Source organism: Pleurodeles waltl, chromosome 5 (assembly GCF_031143425.1).
Source record: "Pleurodeles waltl isolate 20211129_DDA chromosome 5, aPleWal1.hap1.20221129, whole genome shotgun sequence".
In the NCBI taxonomy this organism is placed as follows: Eukaryota; Metazoa; Chordata; class Amphibia; order Caudata; family Salamandridae; genus Pleurodeles; species Pleurodeles waltl.
Genome location: NC_090444.1, coordinates 1,641,835,347 through 1,641,859,656, shown reverse-complemented (window position 1 = coordinate 1,641,859,656; position 24,310 = coordinate 1,641,835,347).

Genomic DNA, 24,310 nt, shown 5'->3' with positions numbered 1-24,310 from the left:
CCAACGTGGGAGGGGTGCCCGTCGCACCATGACCCCCCTGATGTTCCGGATCCTGGCGGTGGCCTACCCTGAGTTGGATGGGTGCATGAGGGCATCACAGTAGCCACAAGGGGGTGAGTACACTCTCATTCTGCTGACTTTGCGCACAGTGGAGGTGTCTGGGTGGGGGAGGAGGGCTATGGGTTTCCCTAGGCCAGGGCGAGTTCCATAGCCTAGGCCCCTCAGTAATGCACGCCATGTGCCACTCCACCCCACCTCTGTAGAGTGCCAAGTACAGGTATACACGCCCCTGTGTCATCTATGTGTGCAGATGTCCACCATAGCCATGTAGGCCATATCCCAGGTACTGCATCTATAGAGCCCAAGAGCGCGGCGTAGTGCAGGGGGCTGCTGTGTCTGTATTGTCCGCCAACGGTAGCGGTAAGCCATGCACTCAACCTGTCTTTCTTCTGTTTCCCCACCCCTTTTTGTGCTCTCCCTGTACTTTTGTGCATCAGCATCATCAGGCGGAAGTACAGTGGCACCGGAGCACGAGGGGGCTGCATCCCACACGGCCTTGGAGGGCCACATCACGGACTCAGAATACACCAGTAGGACGGAGGGCGAGGGGAGCTTCACGGCAGTCACCGGATCACCAACCAGCGACACGGACTCATCCTCCGATGGGAGCTCCCTTGTGGTGGCGGCACCATCTGTGCCCACCACTTCTACAGGTACAGCCGCCACCCCCCTACCAGCACCACCCTCCCAGCAGCCCCTCAGCCTTCGCCCCGTGCCCGCTCACCCAGGAGAGTGGGCATCACCTTCGTCCCAGGCACCTCAGCCCCTGCCCCTGTCCCCCCTGCTGTCCTCAGGTCACTCACTGTTGGGCAGTCTACCATTGTGAATGCCATCCAGGGTGTAGAAAGGGAGTTGCAACACACTAATGCTTTCCTGGAGGGCATTCATTCTGGTCAGGCTGCCCATCATCGAACCCTGCAATCTCTGGCCTCAGCACTGATGGCAGCCATTGTCCCTGTGTCTAGCCTCCCCTCTCCAACTTCCTCCACCCAGACCCAATCCCCTGTACCTCAGCCTATCCCAAGCACACCATCAGACCAGCCTGCACACACCTCAAAACACAAGGGCAGCTCAGGCAAACATAGGCACCACACATCCCACAGGCACTCACACAAGGACCACACACATACACACACACCAACATCCACTGCCTCCACTGTGTCCCCCTCGTCGTCGTCTCCCTCCTCCCTCCCAGTGTTGTCTACACTCTCACCTGCATGCACTACCACTACAGCCACTAGGACTCGCACCAGAACACCCACCACCACACCCCGCTCACCTGCACTCACCAGCCCCACTACCATTTACACGTCCCCTGTGTCCTCTCCCTGTGTGTCTGTGACGCCCCCTCCCAAAGTACACAAACGCGGGCACACACACACCCAACATCCATCCACCTCACGACAGCCTCCAGAGCATGCACCTGCACCCAAGTCATCTAAAGTTACGCCTCCTACAACCACCTCCTCTTCCTCTACTCCCAGACCCCCTCCTGCTACTCGTCCCAGTGTTCGTCAGAAACTTTTCGTTGACCTCTTTCCCACCACCCCCACTCCAATTCCTAGGTCCCGTAGTAGCACCTCAGCCAAAAAATGTCCGGTACCAGTGGTGCCTGTTAGAGGTATGTGGAGTGCACCGGGCACCAGGGCAGCCAGTGTGACACGAAGCCAAAGCACAGCCAGTCCCCCCCCTGTGAAGCACCAGAAGTTGGACAGTGCCCGACGGGAGAGGGTGAAGACTCCTGCCAGAAAAGCCGCTCACAAGGGTCTCGGGGGGAGTGTCAAGTCAGCTGTGACTCCTCCCAAGGTGGGGAAGGGGCAGAGGAAAGCGCCAAAGTCTGGGAAGAGCAGCACGGCGGAGAAGGCCGCCATCATCCCCGCTGCCCAGGACGCCACCGCCAGCCCCATCGTCACTGGTCAGGAGACCACAGCCAGAGTCAGTGCCCAGGAGGGCAGCACAATTGTCACTGGTCAGGAGACCACCGCCGGAGTCAGTGCCCAGGAGGGCAGCCCAATCGTCACTGGTCAGGAGACCACCGCCGGAGTCAGTGCCAAGGAGGGCAGCACAATTGTCACTGGTCAGGAGCCCACCACAGGAGGGCAGCACAATCGTCACTGGTCAGGAGACCACCTCTAGAGTCAGTGCCCAGGAGGGCAGCACAATCGTCATTGGTCAGGAGACCACCGCCAGAGTCAGTGCCCAGGAGGGCAGCACAATCGTCACTGGTCAGGAGACCACCGCCGGAGTCAGTGCCAAGGAGGGCCCCGGCAGCCACAGCCCCGCTGGACAATGACCGCCATGGCACACACCGCTGCACAGGTCCGAGACAGGGGACAAAGTCAAGCACCGCTGAACAGGGCAAGCACCGCTGAACAGGGCAAAGACCGCCATGGCAAGCACCGCTGAACAGGTCAGGAACTGCAAAGTCAAGCACCGCTGAACAGGGCAAAGACCGCCATGGCAAGCACCGCTGAACAGGTCAAGCACCGCTGAACAGGGCAAGCACCGCCAACTCAATCACTGTTAGCCCATGTGTGGCAGGGGCAGTGACGGAACTGGGACCGTCACGGGGAGAGTGATGCACTCTAGGCACCAGTACCCCTCCAGAACCAGTGGAGAACAGCATCCACTACCTCAGTCCTTAACAGGATGAAGCACTCTGGGCACCAGTCCCACTCCAGAACCAGTGGAGACTGTCATCCACTTGAAAGACTGTGGCTTTGCACTCCCCAGGATGGTACAGTGGGCAAACCACCCACTGCAAGGACTTGTGAGACTGTGGCTTTGCACTCCCCAGGATGGTACAGTGGGCAAACCACCCACTGCAATGTGAGACTGTGGCTTTGCACTCCCCAGGATGGTACAGTGGGCAAACCACCCACTGCAAAGTCTTGTGAGACTGTGGCTTTGCACTCCCCTGGATGGTACAGTGGGCAAACCACCCACTGGAGAGACTTGTGAGACTGTGGCTTTGCACTCCCCAGGATGGTACAGTGGGCAAACCACCCACTGCAAGGACTTGTGAGACTGTGGCTTTGCACTCCCCTGGATGGTACAGTGGGCAAACCACCCACTGGAGAGACTTGTGAGACTTGGCTTTGCACTCCCCTGGATGGTACAGTGGGCAAACCACCCACTGCAAGGACTTGTGAGACTGTGGCTTTGCACTCCCCAGGATGGTACAGTGGGCAACCCACCCACTGTAGAGACTTGTGAGACTGTGGTTTTGCACTCCCCAGGATGGTACAGTGGGCAAACCACCCACTGTAGACACTTGTGAGACTGTGGCTTTGCACTCCCCAGGATGGTACAGTGGGCAAACCACCCACTGTAGAGACTTGTGAGACTGTGGCTTTGCACTCCCCAGGATGGTACAGTGGGCAAACTACCCACTGCAAGGACTTGTGAGACTGTGGCTTTGCACTCCACAGGATGGTACAGTGGGCAAACCACCCACTGCAAAGACTTGTGAGACTGTGGCTTTGCACTCCCCAGGATGGTACAGTGGGAAAACCACCCACTGCATGGAGCCCCATTGTGGATCTGGCGTGGTGCAGTCATCCGGCTGAGGTGCCCCCCCTTTCCCTCCCCCTGAGGTGCCTGTTGTATTTCTATCTGATGCCCCAGCAGTGTTCTCCCCTTTTCTAGATAGGTATCATGTGTGGGCCTCGCCAATGCATTTTGGGCCCTGTGGTCCACGGACATTGAATGGTGAATACCTGCACTACCAATCGTGATGTATATTTTTGGAATGTGTATATATTTCTGTATATATTAGCTTACTGTATTTTGATACATTGCAATGGTTGTACTCATTTCCTTTTGTCTTTGCATTCTTCCGGGGGGGATTGGGGGTTGTTACTGTGATGTTTGGAAATCCATTGGTGTGTGTGTTGTAGTGTGCGAGGGTCAGGGTGGGGGTGGGGGTGTTGCGTGTGTGTGTCCCTGACTTTTGCCTCCACCCTCCCCTATGTCGTAGGTGCAGTACTCACCGTTGTCTTTGGCGCCGGCGTTGCTGATGTTCCTAGAGGAGCAGGAAGACAATCGCAGGGAGTATTTGGAGTTCCAGCTCCATGGTGCCCTCCTTCCTCGTGGAGTGTGTTAAGGTGAGCGTTTTCCCATTGAAATGGCTGTTTCCGCTGTGTTTTTATCCACGGTGAATCCGCCCAGTAAAAGGTGGCGGATTGGCCTGTTGTAATACTGTGGGCGGTACTTTGTCTAACACCTGTCTTTTGGCGGTGACCGCTGCACTGCTTATCTGTACCGCCGTGGCGGTCGGAGTGTTAAAGTGGCTGTCTATGTTGGCGGTTTCCGCCACGGTCATAATTCCCTTTTTTTTACCACCGGCCTGTTTGCGGTCTTACCGCCGCTTCAACACCGTCCGCCAAGGTTGTAATGACCCCCATAGTGAGATGTTTTTCCAAATTAATGTTTTCCAAATTTGTGTTGAGTAAATTGTTACTCCAAACATGATAATGTAATCTGAAGGTTAGTGAGGGTACTCAATGATGACGCTTGCTACATGTAATAGTTGATGTCTTTTCTTTGCTAAATGTAAATGTATGTCATTTTATTTGCACAGTTATTCTTGCTATTGATTTGAACTGTAACCTTAGAATGTGTAGTGATCCAAGCTTTGATGAAATTGCTATTCTTTAGGAGATTTGGTCAGCCAATATTGCTTCTGTATGCTTACCATTTGACTTTGAGACTAAGTTATGTGATATTAGCATTGTTAATATAGTAAAAAACATTCTAACTTTTAAATAAAGGTGTGGTTATTCATGACTGAAAGGTCATGGTGTGTGAAAATTACTGACTCTTGATTATTGTCAATGCTGTGTATTGCTATTGCTACTGATTTGTATTGATATGGGGTCTCATGGTAGGAACTACTCTAAGCGCAGTCAAAAGGTCCATCGACATACAAACGCGTCCCCTTATAAGTTAACCAAATAAGGTCAGACGCCCTAACATTAGGGAAAGCTTTGCATGATAAAAACTTTAAAAAATATATTTAACAGAAATCATAATCACTTCTTAACAGCATTCAGTTCTCTTCAAAATAACAGGGATTAAACATTCTGGGCAACTTCCTAAAACTGTGGCAAAAGTGTCACCTGCAACTTAGGGCCATATTTATACTTTTTGACGCAAAACTGCGCTAACGCAGTTTTGCGTCAAAAAATTTTGCGCCGTCTAACGCCATTTGGATGCGCCGTGCGGGCGTCAAATTTATACTTTGATGTACGGCGGCGCAACCAACAGGTGGGCGTCAGGATATTGTGACGCACACAGCGGCGTCAAGTCGTAAGGAAAAACCACGTAAAGGCGACGCACATCACCGTGGGCCGATTTACGACAGCGCAATCGTGAAAGCGCTGGTTTTTCTCACGCAATTGCGTCAAATTCTAGCGCGAAAACTGCAGTGTTACCAGAGAGCCAACATGGATCCCAGTGGACACAACAGAGCCCAGGATGATGACAGCAGACCAGGAACCAGCCAAGAGGTCCCACAAACAAACCAGGATAACCAAAAAAAGAAAAGAAAGTGTCGCTTCAGTGAAGAGGAGCAGGAAATCCTGGTGAGGGAGGTGACGGAACACCAGCACCAACTTTTCATTACATCCAAATTGCCACTCAGTAGGAGAGAGGCCATATGGAAGCAAATACTGGACAAGATCAACAGTGTGGCTGAAGAACGCCGCACAGTCACTGAGTGTAAGAAACGCTGGCATGACTGTAAACGCAGGACCAAAGAGAAAATGGCCAGGAACAGGAAGGCAGCAATGCAGACTGGAGGTGGGAGTCCAGCACAACAGGAGGCCCTGGACCACATGGAGGAGATGGTTGCAGCCGCCATCCCCGAGGAGATCGTCACAGGGATTCAAGGGCAGGACAGTGCAGACTACCAAGACACAATGCACATGCAGGGTAAGTCGCATGGGGAATTATAATGCACTAATGTTAACTGCAACCAGGGGGGGAATACCTACTACACAATGCATGTAAGTCAGCATATACATAGAGTGGCATGGGTAAAGGAGCACAGTAGGGGGGCATGCCTAGCACACACTGAAGCTGGGGCACCACCAAACACAGCAACAAGTACAGCCCCATGGGGACATCCTGTAAGTACAACAATAGAGCCAAGGGAAAGCAGCGACAGGTAGGAAGGCCACTACAGCAAACTCACATCCAGGCACTTGTTTTGTAAAATCTATCCTACAGCAACTAGGTCCCTATCAGTAACCCAGTAGGCAAAGCAACAACTGCAATGTAACTGCCACAACACCTTACAATAACGCCTCTCATCTCTGTGCAGCTACAGTACCAAATGGCAGCAACCTCCCCATGGAATATACATACACAAATTAGGGGGTGACATTGACATCCGCAACAAGTCAGTGTAAAAATACAAACGCACCAGTACACTCAAATGCCCAATGTCCATACCTGACACATACAGAAGCCAAAGTAAACAGCAATAGGACCCACACAGCATCAACCACACACACATGCTGCATACGTCAGGGTCCCTCACATGCCTGGATAACAAGGCTACATCACTAATGTCATACTGCTCAGACAACACCTGAGGAGGAGACATAGGCAACTGGTCACTCAAACACACCTGCAAAGTCTGACAAACAAATCGGACCTTCATACGATAAACAGGCTTATACAATCAAACACACATGACCCACCTTCATCTTCAAACATCAACAATGTTTACATCCACATCACATCCAAACATGAACATGCATAGGAAATGGCACGGAACATGTACACTGCATGCAATGTGAATCAAAAGTGAATGGGGCAGGTCCTGAGAGGCAAGTGTGTTGGCAGGGCACTCACAACACCCACAGTCAGTCAATGTGTATTCTGGCAAGTGTAATGTATACTTTGCGCATTAGCCTCAGGCTGTAGGCCTTTCTGCACCTTACCCTGAATGTACTCTTACGCATATGCTCACATCTAAGAGCCTCTGAGCACTTTGCACTACATGCTTCTCATTGGCCTTCCTATCAGGAAATATACCAAATAGCCAGTCCTAGGGTGTTGTTAATAAGTCCAATTACACTGTTTTGCCTACATCTGCACTGGAGTGTGCCAGAACAGATACACTCTGTGCCCCAGTCAAGGATACAGTCTGGTACTTTGCGGATAGATGGGGTAGGGGTTCTGATTTGGCATTCCTGCGTAGGGAAACTATCTCATCACCATGACTTATGACTTATAAAATCACTTCCTTGTCCCAAGACACACAAGAGGGAGTCTCCAAACAGAGAAACACCAGACGCTGCCTGCCTTGCTGCAGATGCAAAACCAGATCACAGGCCATTGCTCAGATATGACGGATGAAGTCTCCCCAGTGATTCAGACAGGCAGGCTAGAAGCTTAACATGCTGTGCTATAAATAGAACAAGCAGAGGGAGAGTACAAACTGTTAGGCACCATGATAGTTTTCGACCAATGTCTTACTCTCCTGCTGACTATTTCAAGTCTACCATGTTGAAGTATTTGGGTTATTGTGGCTCACACCTAAATATAGACAAGTCAGTTGTTCAAAGAGATCATCATATGAAACAAATACTGTCTTTGACTTTTGTGTATGAGTTCATACTGGAAAAGAGTGAAGATGTTGGGATCTGAGTGACCACAACTTCCCTGAAAAGTTCCAAAGATGTCATGCGCTCGGATGTATAATCATTCCTTTGCTGTGGGAGACATGAGCCAATGCTAGTTAGCTAGAGCAAAATGAAAGAATCAGGGTGACAGAGTCAATTAAAAGTGGGTCAGACTCAGTCCATCACACCATTAGCTATCCTGCTGCCTCGTAAGCAAGTCAGCTCAGGTCGGATAATGAGAACACACCCTCGAAAATGTCTCTACATAAGAATAGTTAATCACGGAGGGACTAGTAGGACACAAAGATGCCTATTCACAAAATGTTACAAAGCAACACCTAGCGGCAATTAGGCAGACAAGTCTGGTAGCTCCACATCACACATGTGACACACAGGTGGGCCATAGGCCTACAACAATGCCCATATGAAGGACAGCAGATACCCAGAAAAAAACAGAGACCAAAGATAAGGCATCCAAACGCCTGTAACTGTTTGCAAACTTGTTACAACACAGACACACTAATTGTACCCTGTTTCATTGCAGAGGAACATGGATCTCCTGCCGATATGCCTGACCCTGATTTCCCTGATGACATCGATGACGACCCCATCAACCTCTCCCCACAAACCCTCAACATGGTCTTTGGAAGCCTCCAAACACCACCTTCAGTCCCAAGGAGGAGCCCAGAAGAAGCAGCCACCCCAGTAGACCCACCTGCCACCCCAAATGTAATACCTGCCAGCTCCAACACAGCTGAGGACTCCGACGACACTGGAACCAGCTTTGAAAGAACCGTCGTTGGGGTCCAGCGGGAGCTGGCCAAGGAGGTGCGGGTGGGGATGCAAACTATGGCAGCCAGCCTTGAGGGGGTGCGTTCGTGCATGATCCCTCCTGCTGATCAGACAGCTGTGATGCAAGCACTAACATCGCACATGCAGGAACTTGTAGAAACACAAAAGCAAATCGCCACAGCTGTCATCCAGTTGACGGAACAACTAAGAATGCAAGCCAGTCAACGGGTGCACGAATGCAACATCGAACCCCTCAGGGCTGACCTGGCTGCCTACCATCGGGATGTGGCTGCCATTCTAAGAAACCAGCAGGCCCTCCTTGCTGCAGTATTGCCCTTCCTAAGTCCACAGGGACTAGCCCCCGGGATGTCTGCCTCCATGTCTTCTAACACTGAGGTGTGTGTTGCCCCTTCACAACCAACAACAACAAGGACAGAGGAGGCAACACACACATCAGAAGAAGAAGACGTGGAACAGATAACCTTCACACGGTGGAGTACCCGGAAGCCCTAGTCCCTGCACCATGGCCTACTCTGACCAAGGTCCTGCGTTTAGTCAAAGCCCAGTTTCTGAACACCTACACTCAATGACTGTTTGGCAATCCACTGTTTGACTTGTCCACATTGCCAGTGAATGTCTCTCTCCTACAATTTGGTAATCCTGTCCCTCTGCACTGACACCTTCTATAGGCTCACCAAGAAATGATGCCCCAGAACGGACTCAGCAAAAATGTTGAATGGACAATTTGCACTACAACACCTGTAAATAAATCGCACTTGCTCACCTATTGTGTCTCTGTGTCATTTCACACTTCAACTGTGCAGTACCTAACTCCAAAGTGGCTGTGTGGCAACCCTGTTGAATCTCTATACTACTGTCCTGATGTCATATATTCAGATCCATCTGTGCATTGGCCAGGATTGCATCATAGCCCTACCATACTGAGGGAAATAACTGAGGAAGGAACTAAGCACACACAATCATGCTGTGTTGGTCAGAATGATGCACCATATATCGCTATTCCAGAGAGCAAATGGTGGCTGGGAAATGTAGGCTCCATGCAAGACTTAAATAAGAATGGATGCCGCTTAATGTAATGAATCGTGTACAAATCACACTGCATTAACTTCCCTTACAGAGTAGGCTTCCATGAAGGAAATTCATGCTGCTTCAGTACACACATGATGTAGCTCAGCAATGAAAGCAGCAATACATGAGTGTGAACAACTCCTCATCTACAAAGATCTCCCTGAGCTTCACACTGCTGTCCGACCTAACAATTAACCCACATTGACATGTAATGAAGCACTCTTTGTGAAGTTGGACACATATCATAACAAAAGCTTGGTGTACAATGCACACTACCAATGGGGAGTCTCCCAATTTGAGGATACTTAACAAGTGAGCACACGGGTAGATGGGATGTTAAACATCCATTCCCAGGGGATGCTGAGCATAGGACACAAATGTCACACTAAATCATTCTGCAACATGGATGTCAAGGCCATGATAAAGTAGCACCTAACGCATCAAGTAAAGGGTTAACAAAATATTTATTTATATCTAGTACTACAAGAGGCAACTAAGGGAAAGGTACACCTACACTAATCTAACCTGACTACTAATAACCCACAACTGTCCCTATCTAACCTAAGCTAAACTTACTCTACACATGTAACAAAACGATCTAAACATCAACCCCCCACCCACCATTATGAGACAGGACACATGCAGGACAAAACATACTAACCTACACACATACTACACTATCCTAAACAAGCAGATATTTTTTTGGTTATTTTTTTTTTTTAATTTTTTAATTTTTTTTTTTTTTTATTAAACATGAATCCCAACATTGCCCCCCACCCACCCACCCACACACAAATATTTGAGAAAAATAACAAGGACCCCCCACCCTCTTCCCTAACACTAACTAAGCTACATACCTATCCTAATCCTAATACTAATCCCCAAAGCCCAACTAACAGGATAAAAAAAGGAAAGAGGTGAGAGGGGAGGGATAAAAGTTTAAGAGGGCAAACGAACTAGAGGTTTGCCCTCCTTAGTGTGCGCCTGATGTCGCGGACCCGGGTCTTTACATAGTTCATGTCATCAGTCAGGTTGTCCACCTTCCTCAAAAGATTGTCCACTTTCAGGGACAATGCCTGGAAGGCTGCAGGGTCCACTGGAGGGTCTGTGGGGAGGGTTTGTGTGCCAGCAGAGGTCGAGCTAGTGGCAGCTGTTGGTGGGATATGTGACTGTCCTGCTGCCAGCACACGGCTGGGTCCAGGTCGTGCTGCATGCGGCGGGTCCATGGCAGCCGAAGTAGATGGGACCACTGGGCCAGACCTGGTGGCTGTGTCGTTGGTGGCTGTAGGTGGCACACTTGTTGGAGGCTGTGGTGTGGCCCACCACGCCCCGGAGGCCCTTTCGGAGTGATACCTGCGGCCCATCCACCGATACCCAGACTGCACCTGCAGGATGTGCCTGTAACGGATGGCACGCCGCTCAAAATGGATGCGATCGGCCGCCCTCATGTTAGCAGCTGTGAAGAGAAAAGGCAGATATTTACCTTTGGCTTTGCATTGGGTGGGATAGCACAATGGGTTATTTGTACATTACTAGAAATGTATAGGTTGCAGCAATTGTCACAACATAGTTCACAGAAGGGCTCAGAGGAAGTACATGTGAAGCATGCATACATAAGGGCATATCACACCTAGAATATCCAGGTCTCTACATGATGGATGACATCACCCTACACTACTCATCCTAATCATCCCTACGGTTTTGTACATCATGGCTGCACCTCTTCCGCATACTTACTTCACTACATATGTCACTATATGTGATAACTATCACACTCCTCACTCTAAGCCATCTGGAATTGGTTGTGTGCTAAGATTGAACCAATGGGCTATAACCCAATGTCTACACTAGGGACCAGATGTAGGAAGATGGGAAATGGGACGAACAATCTGGAATGCAGAATGGGGTATCTGACACCGTCTGTGAGTTGCTATGGGGTTGCTAAGAGCCACCTCATTTACATCAATGATGTGGGTTGCAAGTTGCTCCACCTTTGCAACTATGGGCACTCACGGGGATGGAGGCCTGCTGGGAACAGCAGACCTCCATGTCCGTGACCGCTTGGAAATAACGCAGAACATGTTCCCCAAGTGTAGGCCGTTTACCTCAACGGGAAATGAGCAGCACTTAGAAATAAATTACGACAATTTCAATATTGAATAATTTAAGGCACTTAGGCCCGTATTTATATTTGTTGTTACGCCGCATTTGCGTCACTTGTTGACGCAAAAGCCGCGCAAACTTGCAAATTCCAATTGTAATTTGTAAGTTTGCGCCATTTTGGCGTCAAAAAGCTGCGCAAATGTGGTGCAAAAAAATTATAAATACGGGCCGCAGTGGTCCCTTGGACCACTGCCTGTTTTGTACAGGATTATTTTGGTACACTCGGAAAGGTGATGGGTTACAATGGGGACCCCTTACAGCTAGCAAGTGGGTTACCATCCACTTCAAGTGGATGATAACTGCGACTCACTTAGCAACCACAAACTCCATTGCAAATGGACTTGCATACCACTGTCAGTTGCAAATAGGACTGGAAAAAGCCTTCATATTTAGGATTAGGAATAAAATCTCCCATATATTTTCATGATCACCTAATACATTTCGGAATAGGAAACAGATGTTTGCAACTCACACACAATAATTATGAGTTTATCAACTTGTACACAGTTTGGCACATCTGGCCCTAGGTTCTGACTCACGACACAAAAGGTGTCAAGTAAGTGTGAGATACTGGTTGCTACAGTCCAAGGTAGCCTGTTTCACATTAACATCCCAGTCGTTGAGGGTGGTGTGGGAAGAACAACCACCAATCCCATGTGAAATGCACACCCAGGAGTGTATTGAACGTTCACCAAGTATGTGCCTTCACACACAAGACCTATGAATGGCTAGCAACACGTTGGACTTAGGCAAACATTGTGACATCCATGGACCACACATGTCACAATGATATGACTTTTGCCAACATGACATACTATCAGTGAGGCATGTTTTACTACACACACAGAGGAGGTGGAACACCCATTCTCATGATTCAACAGAACACATAGGCCATTGCACTCAAGTCACACACACTCCTAGTTCAGCTTGTGTAAGTACATGCCCCCGGAAGATCCAACCTACAGTGTGCACAGTCCATCCTCAACTAGGAAGATGCACTTTTCATCACAGCCATGTGCCTAAGCTATATGGGAGAATGTCAGTCTGATATGCAGACTCAGTTCATGTCAAGTCCCCGACCAAGTCTTACTTTGACCAGTGTATTCTAAGTAACTCATCCCATTCCCCATTGCGGCCCAACTGTAATGTCCTACAGCCCCTCAATCTCAGAGATGGCTAGGTGTTGCTTAACAGAAACATAAGTCCAATTTGATATCACACTAACACGACAATGGCAATGAACGGCCAGCGCATCACATCATGATTTCTCTTGAACACACAGTAGTCCATTTTGCGTCATTGGCAAATAAATATATCAAATAGCACTCAGGCAACACTCACTGTAGGTATCGGGGTCGTCGAAGTGTGCCACCTCTCCCACGGTGTAAGGCTCTGGTCCACCTGTAAAGCATGACAGGAAGAATGTACTCAGACTGGGTGGACTGACAAAATAATTCTGTTACAATGACACTGTGAGAATATGACATGGTAATGATACACTTTCACACATGCTCATACTGCATGGATGAGTTTGTATTCAACATTAACATTGGATGATTCTCCTGCTACAGTTACACACCCTACTACACACATGCAGTGGCCAGGACAGTCAGGTGTCGTCCAAGTTTACTCACAATAATTATGCCCCGACAATATTGTTATCCAAACATCTCAGCATGTGCATTCCAGAGAGACATCCAGACACTTGTTCCATGAGGACTGCATGACCACTCACAGTCAAACAGCCTATGTGGACATGTTCAACACACAGCAACCACACACACATGTGACATATCTGTGGAAAACATATCTGACTTCATGTGACGTGTATAAAACACACATGTATATCATCATCATGGGATTCAAATCAGATTTCGAGCGATGGGGTCTACATATGTAGGTATGTTGTTTCGACATGACTTACTCATTGCCCATTATGACATGTAGAGTACAAATAGAGCCATTAACGTGTTGCTTGTCTGACACAAATGCTACACTACATTACATACAGCTACAGCCATCTGGTATGTGTAGAACAACTGAGCCATCTGACTGCTAGCATAGGTCTTCATACACATTGTGCAACACGTACACATTAGGGCACATATGTAAACATTAGTAAGGCAGCATTTGCATCATTGCATCACGCAGAGATGGGCCACACCTGCCAAATACAGATATATGTATTAAGTTTCTGCTGTTTGAGGGAGAAAAAGTGTAGCCAATTTGGGGATATCAATATATATTGACAAGGGCCTAGGTTTCCCTAGCATTACACATAGGCAGCTCCTTATCTAGCAGATTGGGTAACATTCATCACATGTTCACACACAGATTACTATCATGTCCATGTAATTGATTGCTACTCACCAACATGGCCACCAATCCTGACTCCCAGGTGGTCCAGCAGGTCCTGTTCCCTCGTGATCAGATCGGCCCAGCGGTGTTTCAACTGATGGACATTCCGCATGCTCCCATGAACCCGGACCATGTGATGGCGCACCTTCTCCCAGCGAATTTTCCGGGCCTCCGTGTGATACCCCTGTATCACACGGCCCCCAGCCTCCAGCATCAGCGGGAGGAAATGGCACACTAGCCAGATAAATCCCCCCAATTCATCTTCGCCCATCCTGGACAGGCGAGGCCTCCCTGACATTATGACTGATGACTAACAGAAAAAATAAAGTAGGAAATGGGGAAAGGTAGAGGTGTGAAGTTAAGAAAAGGAGAAAATAGCCCAACTAACCCCAATAACTACCCTACCCACAACAGACTCCCACAGACAATACAAACAAATACAGGAATGGACAAAACTAGACTTACCAGACTGAGACAATGATACACAACAATATTAGACTGAACAAAGTACAAAAGACAAGCTACACAGGACAACAAAGCAGTAATTCACAGGACAACACTCTTCACTGAACCACACAGTCTAGAAAAATCTGAGACTGCAAAGTGAAAGTGAAAGTCAACTTCCAATACAGATTTGGCAAACAGGATATCCTATTACATCACTTCCTGCATAAAATGGCCGCCGTTTTTTAATCCCGGTTTGCGTCGTATTTTCACGCATACATAATTTCGCGTCATTTTTTATGACGCATAATATTGCACATGCTGCTGAGTGTAAAAATATGATATGAATATTAATATTTATTTACTGTACGAGATGTCCAAAAATATGTGCATGTTGCGTCATTTTTTCCGACGCATACATGATGGGCGTCATATTTTTGAAACGTACAGGAATGCACATGCTGCTGAGTCAAATCTGAAATATGATGTAACTTATATTTTGCTGTCTAAATCTGTGAAATTTTTGTATACATTCAGATTTGACTCTGCATTCTGTGCACTCATGTACGTGACCAAAATATGACACCCATGCTGTATGCGTAGAATTATGATCAAATCTTTTTGTTACGTCTTCATGTTTTTAACTTGGGGAAGGTGATTTGTCAGGGTCAAACGGGGCAATGTGATACACATTTGTGTTTGGATATGCCACATGTCCATTGTTGTATGTATGGCAGGCATTCACACAGTAATGGTGTGGATACGTTACATAATGTCTTTTCCATATTTGTCAACATATTTGTGGCAATTGCTGATGGCTGTTTGGAAATGATGGATGGGATACCATGATGTATTCCTTCTCCAAATTTGGTCCACACTTATGATGGTGATGCTTTTATCTGGAGTCCTAACAGGGAGTGCAATGGTCACTTACAGTTATTATGGGGCTAACCATGTCCTAGCCTCATTTTGTGTTTGTGCTTTGTGTTCTACTCTTGACATGTAGGCCACACATGTACCTTATGCATGTGTTTGGCTCACAAGTACAGGATTTGTGTATGTTTGTGGGACCGTAGAAGTGGACTTAGGCCCCCAGCACCCTAGGATTTGACCATCCTGATTAGTTACAGTATCCATGGCTTGGCTCAATATTTTATGGGAAACCTGCAGCAGCAGGCTAATGTAAGGCCATATGGTATGTATGACTGTTGACCATTCATTCATCTCATTAGCCCATTAGAAGTTTGCAGTAATGATGATTTTGAGCTGACATGCCTACCATTTCCCAATGACTATGTTTGGAAGACTCTGAGCGTTCCTGATGTTCTGAGGAATATTCTTTAGTGGGTGTCTGTGTCCCTTTCTGCATTAACTGGTTAAGTGGCATGTCACATTCTTCCTGCTAGGTTCAAACTGGGACCCGACTGTGATGGTCTACTTTCAATAATTTGGTTGATTGTATGACATATGTGTACATGTGTGTTGGTATGTGGATCCACTATCACCTGTCTGGGTGTATGTTGTCACTGTGACATCCAGGTCTCCTCCTGAGTTAGTGGCAGCTAATGTTGTCCCAATTGTGTTTTGCTCATATCACCCACTGGAGAGAAGCCATTGATGACATGGTGACGTACACATGGATGGTCCCACCCTGTCTCTGACCACATGTGATGTGACTTTCACATGATCTACTTTTTTTGTCTGGGTGCAAGACTGTCTCAGGTGTTTTGATGTAGCATGTGGATTTGCCACATTTGTACTCATGTGGGCCTCTGTGTATGGCAATGTATCATGTCACATCCTACCCTCTGTGCATACAATTGAAATGTTCTTTTTTGTTGTGATGATTGTTATGGCATTGTTGGTCAAGGAGACCACATTCTTCGTCAGCATTTTATAAGTAAAGGTGCTCAGTAATGCATGGACCAAAGCATGATGTGGTGTTTGATATCTGTGTTTATTTACAATAGTGTAATACAGGTGATTATTATACATTAAGCAAAAAAATTATTTACAAGCTGCTGGCGCCTACGCTGTCCTGCTGCCGTGTTGGGTTGTCCCCCCTCCTGTTGCGGCCCAGCATCCTCCTCTTCGTCATCCTCAGGCATGCCTGGGTCCAGTTCAAGGAGGGGAATGTTCCTCTGGACACATATATTGTGCAATATGGCACAAGTGAGGATGATTTTGCACACCATCTCTGGGGAATAGAGTAGGCTCCCGCCAGTGATGTCAAGGCAGCGGAACCTAGACTTTAGGATCCCAAAGGTCCTCTCCACAATGCTGCGGGTCCTCTTGTGGGCGTCATTGTATGCCCGCTCTGCAGCAGTGATTGGGTTCCCGAATGGTGTCATCACCCAAGGCTGGATGCCATACCCCTGATCAGCTGAAAGAGAAAGAGAATGGATTGAATTAGATGTAGGAGGCAGTGTTGTACGGATCTTTGATGGCTGTAGTTGTCTTGTGTTGTCTGTGACTCTTTTGTGTACTAATGTTCCAACCTATGGTTGTTGTTGAAAAGTTTGCTTTGATATATTTTCCCTTGGCTGAGCAAGTGTTTGTTGGCTAACCGTTTGTCAGAAGGACTGTTTTTGTTGTTGCAGTAGAGTGTTCCCTCCCTAGCATTGTGACTAGTGATACAGTTGTCTGTGTGTCCTCACTGGGGGTGTGATGTTAGTTCCATGCCGAGTTAAAACGTGAAAGTGTATTTGACACCTTCATGTGTATGAGCCCAGGCCATCCCATACCTTTTGACTTATGCATTGTATTAGTGTACAGGTTATTTTGAGACTTCCAATCTGTAAAGTGACATTTGGCCAACCACACTCATTGATGTCTTCACATTAGGCTGTGGATTAAATTCCAATGTGTGACAGGTTAAATGTTGACTTCTGACACATGGCTAGTGATGTGAGTACCTCAGTGTGTTCCTGGCTAGGTGTTGCTATTGTGGTGTATGTGTTGTTTGTCCTAGAGGGTTTGTGTGCGGTGTGTGTATGGGTTTGTTTTTTGTCCTTACCAACAAGTAGTCCATTGCCATAGCGTCCATCCTGGAAGTGTTGGTTGATGGTGGAGTGACGGAAGATGAATGCGTCATGTACACTCCCAGGATATTTGGCCACGATGTTGGTGATCAGTCCTTGGTGATCGACTATGGCCTGGACGTTGATTGAATGTGTGTGCTTCCTGTTGCGGTAGAGGTGTTCTGAATCAGCAGGTGGCACAAGGCGTACGTGTGTGCAGTCGATTGCACCAAGGACGTGCGGGAAGCCACTGATGGCGTAGAACCCCTGTTTAATTTCCTGCTGCTTCTGCAGTGTGTTAGGGAAGCAGATGTGGCGGGGTGTCAGGCGAATGATGGCATCCAGGACTTTAGGCAGGAATGCAGAGAATGATGGTTGGGATATTCCACCAACCAGGGCACCAGTTGTCTGAAAGGAGCCACTTGCCAGCAGGTGTAGTACGGCAAGCAGCTTTGTTTCAGTTGGGATAGTGCGGGGTGTCACTAAAGTGGGGGCCAACTGTTGTTCGATATTTGCCAGCAGCTGCTGAATGGCCTGCCAGTTCAACCGGTACCTCTGGATGATGTCCCGTTCCCTGAGGCCATGCAGGGTTGTTCTTGGGCGGAATATCCTGTCCTGCCTTCTGCGCTGTCTTTGGGGTCCCTGCTGTTGTTGTTGTAGCTGCTGTTGTTGCTGCAGGGCTCTGCGTCTACGTGCACGTTGAAGAAAAAGCACCTCCATAGCTCCCTGTTGCTGCTCTGCTGCTCTGTTGTTTGTTCTGTGTGTTCTGCTTAAGTACAGGTGTGTTTGCCCCATTTTAACGCCTGCCCTGACCCAGGCGTTAAAATTTCACGCTATTCGTGCTTTGCGTCATTTTTTTGCGCCGCCTACGGCCCGGGAGTCATTTTTGCCCGGAAGCATAAATACGACGCACCGCTGTATGCGTGGGTTTTTGGACGGGAACGCCTACCCTGCATGTCATTAACGCAGGGCGGGGTGCCGCTTCCAAAAACTCACGCACATAGCGCCATTCCCCTTGTGCGCCGCATCGGGCGTCAGGGTATAAATATGGGGCATCGTTTGCGCTGAATGTGCGTCAAAATTTTTGACGCACATTCGGCGCAACCGGAGTATAAATATGGCCCTTAGTCTCCAACAACTTTACACATTTTACAAGGGCCACTTTGTATGGAGCATGGTAACACAAAACAAAATTACTACCTTTTTCCTTTCTGTCCAAGTAAGAATCAATGGATATGATTATACCCTTAAGGCACCTCCTTGAGAGCAGTTAAATGCTAATGCAGGCAATCAATTGACTGAGGCAGAAGTAGGCAATTTAGAAGTATTTTAACAATGAGACACATGGCTTACATTCAAGAATGTTGAGTCTGATTGAGAAAATGATTACTGTGCAATTGTTTTTGATTATAATCATCATTATATAAAATTTTCCCAAAATACTAAAGACTAGAGTCTTGTGCATATCTGACAAACAAATCTCTCAATTTGTAGTTGTTATTTTCATTCACTCCTTGATGGAAGGTGCTACATATTTCATTGGGTGATGTTAGGTTGATAATATCCATATGACTTCTCTTTCTTTTAATCGAGTCTAGGGAACTCAGAATAAAGATATACCCATTCATAGAGTGGATAGCCCGAGGATAGTTTTAGAAAATCTTTTTGAGTTCAAGGTTAACAGAAAAGAACATATACATAAAAAATTATTGCCCCATCCCGCTAGTTGTGTACACACCAGCCTTAGGATGAAGCATGCCACTATTAGAGGGTGACCGCATTTTTGTCCAATAGTTGGGATTTCTAGATAAGGTTTTGATCCCACAGCCATACACACTTCAATATCTTTTGTTTGTTAGATTTACTTTAAGAGGAAGATTGAAGTGAAGTACCTCTGGCCTCTTACTTTGTGCGTAGATGAACTGTTACCTCCTCCTTCTCATTCAGTGGGGCATTTACCCAAAGCATAATTCTGATTCAGTGTTGATTATTGCAGCGATGACCGAGCAGGATGATTTTCAGAATATAACATATAAATGCCATATTTAAATGAATGATTGTCCTTCTAAAACTCCTCAGATCCATAACATATCCAGTTCACACTGCTATGAGAAGTTTGCAATGTAGGCACAGCAGGCTCAACATACTTTTTCTTTTAATTGAAGACTGAACACACCCTGTATGTGCATGAGTACTTAGGCTTATGACCAGCAAAATAGATACCTAGTGACATTGCCCTGAGGTCCTATTTTAGCACCTGTTTACCTCTAGCTCGTAATCATTACCAAATGAACACCATCAGAGATATGGGGATATCATAATTATAGCTGAGATGTCTATTACATTCAAAATGATGTATAAACTCTCAGGATACAATGATACAATCGATTAGCACTCCACTAAAACTCCTGAAAAAGATAGACAATCAATATTCTGGTGTATAAGCACATTGCTAATAAAGAAGCATTGCATAGAGCTCAGAGACATCAAATCTCATGTTTGGTGGTCACAATCTAGCAGCACACACTTGTAGGGTCTTGAGTAAAAAGATACATGGTCAGAGTGATAAACACACACAGATCTGCTGTGATGACCTCTTAAAATCTTTCTACTTTAAACCCACTGCAAAAGTTCATAAAGTTCGGGGTCTCAGAAGTAAAACGATAAGATTGAAGTAATAATTTAGAACTGCTACACCCTGTATTTTGGTGTATCCATGCAGCTTTCATCCTGTTTGTCACTGATTAATCATGTACAGAAATTCTTGCAAAAGTGCTAAACGTGATTATAAAATACAAATAAAAATTCTCTTGTAAATTGTTGTATTAAAAGATTGCAAGTCTGGCTAATTGAGGAAGGAATGTATAAAAGCAATGATTGTCCCGCCCAAATTCCGAGTGAGAAACGGCTTGATTCATAAAAGCATTAAAAGGCTCTAACCAAACAGTCAGATGTGTAGAATAAACCTAAAAATAAAATCACCTTGGAGAGAGATTTGACAAAGTCAGGGAAATATTTTGGGTTCCTAATTCGACACTGTGAGGACCTGCGTTCATCCTTTAAACTAAACGTTTTTCGGGTTTGAAGTCCATAGCAAACAGAAATGGTGCATCCGCTATCATTCATTTACAGGCTCATTAAATATTTAATATTACTGCCCTTTAAATCCGTCAAATAGCTGACAGGGGTAGCATAGGTGATCAAAGCTTTCATCACATAGAATGAGTCACACTAAGAATGATATATCAAGGAATGCTTCTTTCTACTCACTCCTTACCCTAAAACGTTATAAATATGTCAATTTCTGGAAAACTGAAAACCTTCCTCCATCCAAAACAAAACACTGCTAATTTAAAAAGCCTTCCCATACCCCAGCATAATTCAAGAAAGAAGAGAATAAAAAAATACATGCCATGATCAAGGAGGGTGTAAGTAAAAAAGTATTTTATGTGTTTTGGCAATGCTCCAACGCCACCCGGTCTGTTGATGTTACAGAAGTACCTTTAGTAAAATCACTATTCTCTATTCCCTCTGCACCTATCAAAATTTCTTTGCATGACTGAATCAAAAGACGCTCTTCTACAACAAACTCCAACACTGACGGAAACCAAACTTGTAGTAACCCAACAAGGAATGACCAATGCAGTCAGATACATCCGTCGCCCCACTTGGATTAACACCCTATATCACTGCAAATGCTGAGACAGCATTTCCGTTCAGATCTTTCTAATTCTGAGTGAGCACATCCACTGCCATTGCCCCTGGACCTGCTGAAATACTTGCCTCTTTGAAATGTTAAACGGGGTGCAAATAAATCCACCTCTATTGCACCTAAACAACATGACTCTATCTTTTGAAAAAAGTCTCTCTGCAGCATCTAATTACTGGAATCTCTCAAATTGCAAGAATTAGCCACTGAATTCTCCTTCCCTGGTAAGTACTGGGCTAACACATGTATTTTGTTCTCCTGACAAAACTCCCATAACTCCTTCACAATCTCTGACAGTTTCTTTGACCTGCTCCCTCCCAAATTGTTTATGTAAGTTACTGCTGTTACACTGCCGATTTTCAATAAAATTTTACTTCTCTGTACTTTGTCATTGAAACTGAATTGAGCAAAAAACCTGCATTCAAATGTAAAGAATTGATATGTTCTATTTTTACCTTCCCACTCTATTTCCCTCCAGCTTTCTGACCTACTCACATTGCTCTGGAACCAAGATTACTGTCATCTGACTCCACCAAGAAATCTTGAACTGTCCCAAAAACTGCTCGACAATTTCAAGCATCCACGTTTTTCAACTACCAAGATATTGGCAACTTGACTTCCTCTGGTATCTTTATCTTGTCTGCATACCACAGACCTGTACTAACCCATTCCCCTTAAGCGCTGCAAAGCCATGTAATGCACTAGAACCTTTAAAATTTGCATGTATTGAAGAAGACAGAAGTTGAAATACACAACAAAGGTCTCTCAAAGCCCCCTTCTGATTGACATTCCTCTTTCTTTATCATAACTATCTTTCTCTCTGGCAACTGTAATTGAACTTTCACTGTATCTACCACAAAACCTTAAAATTGTGTTGTTTGAGCAGGTTGAAAAATCAGTTTCAAACCCAAAACTCCCCGGTAGCACTTCCACCATAGATAAATGTGTTCGCAACAGCTCCACACTATGACTCTATGACTCAAAGCAATTTAAAGAGCTTTTTATAACAATACAAACATTATACTAACTTGTACAAAAGGATTTGCAGGCCTTAACTAAACAATGCCTTTTAAACCTGGATTTTGCAATTGAATCCCGCTCGACGACATGTACTTGGCTGGACTGCTGACAAGGACAAATTCTTATTTCTTTCCTTCCTTCATTCTTTCCTCCTTGTTAGTTTTGTTTTGTCCTCTGTCATGGTCATAAGTATAACATTTCATGACGCACGTGTTCCATGGTAACAAGGAAATGAATATAGAAAGCACTAGAGCTTTGTTTCATGACCATTTAAACTAATAAAATAATTATTTCAATGTTACATTAATCTTAGAAATAGTTTCTTTATGAAAAGGCTCTATTAGAAAGATAAGTAAGAATGGAACTGAAGTCATTTGAAATGTGTATCATGCTTAGTTAACTGTTCTTTGCCTTACACCAACCGGCGGGAGGAAACTTTCATTAATACATGGATAACAGTTGAATGTATTGTGTAATTAGAGTGTTCTTTGTTAATACTGGCCATATCAACAGATGCTGTCCTGGTCACATGAAGACCTCAAGCTCTAACTGGTTATAAACGAAGATTATAAACTGAGTTTTGCAATTTGTTGCAGTGTATAATTTTATAAACGTGTTCCCAGACTAGTTCTGGCCCCTTGATACACCTCTGTGAAAAAAAATGTTTTCCGGAGATTTTCATTTTTTATTTTGTATCACTAGAGAAGTAATTTAGCTTCGGTATACATTGCTAATCCGGGACAATTTTTCCTGGACACATTTTTTTTAAATGGCAGATGTGTTACAGTGATGATGTAATATTTCAGGAACCCTGAGACCTATATACTTAATTTTGGTGTCAAACATAGGTATGGGGGTCAAGTAGTCTTATAGAGACAGAAACTAAATCCTCAGAGCAACCCTCCCGCCAACCCTTCTGCCATTTTCCAAAATGGCTGCTCTAGAATGGTGTGTTTTAGCCATCCTATTGGTAATTTATTTTAATATTGTTTTTGATTCAGGTTTTCCATTGATTCAAATTTGTAAACACGAGGAAAGCAGGCAGTAGCAGAGGATCTTTACCTCCTGACAGAGTGTTGAAGGACTCCTTCAACAAAGAAAAATGTGTCATATGCCAAACTAATCTGAAATAAAAGCTAACATCACCTGCGGCTGGCAGGAAGATGCTTCAGAAATATAGCAAGACGAAGTTCACAAACGTTTGGAACTTATGGGTGAAGAGGATCAAATATTTTAGCATCATAACAAGTGCTACAAGTAAAATACAATAGAAAATAGCTTTAACCCCTTCGCTGCCAGGCCTTTTCCCCCTCCTGTGCCGGGCCTTTTTTTGCCTATTTGGGGCAGTTCGCGCTTAGGCCCTCATAACTTTTTGTCCACATAAGCTAACCAAGCCACATTTGCGTCCTTTTTTTCCAACATCCTAGGGATTCTAGAGGTACCCAGACTTTGTGGGTTCCCTTGAAGGAGGCTAAGAAATTGGCCAAAATAAAGTGAAAATTTCGTTTTTTTCAAAAAAATTGGAAAAAGTGGCTGCAGAAGAAGGCTTGTGGTTTTTCCCCTGAAAATGGCATCAACAAAGGGTTTACGGTGCTAAACTCAGCAGCTTCCACGCTTTCAGGAACAGGCAGACTTGAATCAGAAAACCCAATTTTTCAACACAATTTTGGCATTTTACTGGGGCATACCCCATTTGTGCAATTTTTTGTGCTTTCAGCCTCCTTCCAGTCAGTGACAGGAATGGTCATGAAACCAATGCTGGATCCCAGAAACCTAAACATTTCTGAAAAGTAGACAAAATTCTGAATTCAGCAAGGGGTCATTTGTGTAGATCCTACAAGGGTTTCCTACAGAAAATAACAGCTGAAAAAGAAAAATATTGAAATTGAGGTGAAAAAAACATCAATTTTTCTCTACGTTTTACTCTGTAACTTTTCCCTGCAATGTCAGATTATCGAAAGCAATATACCGTTACGTCTGCTGGACTCCTCTGGTTGCGGGGATATATAGGGTTTGTAGGT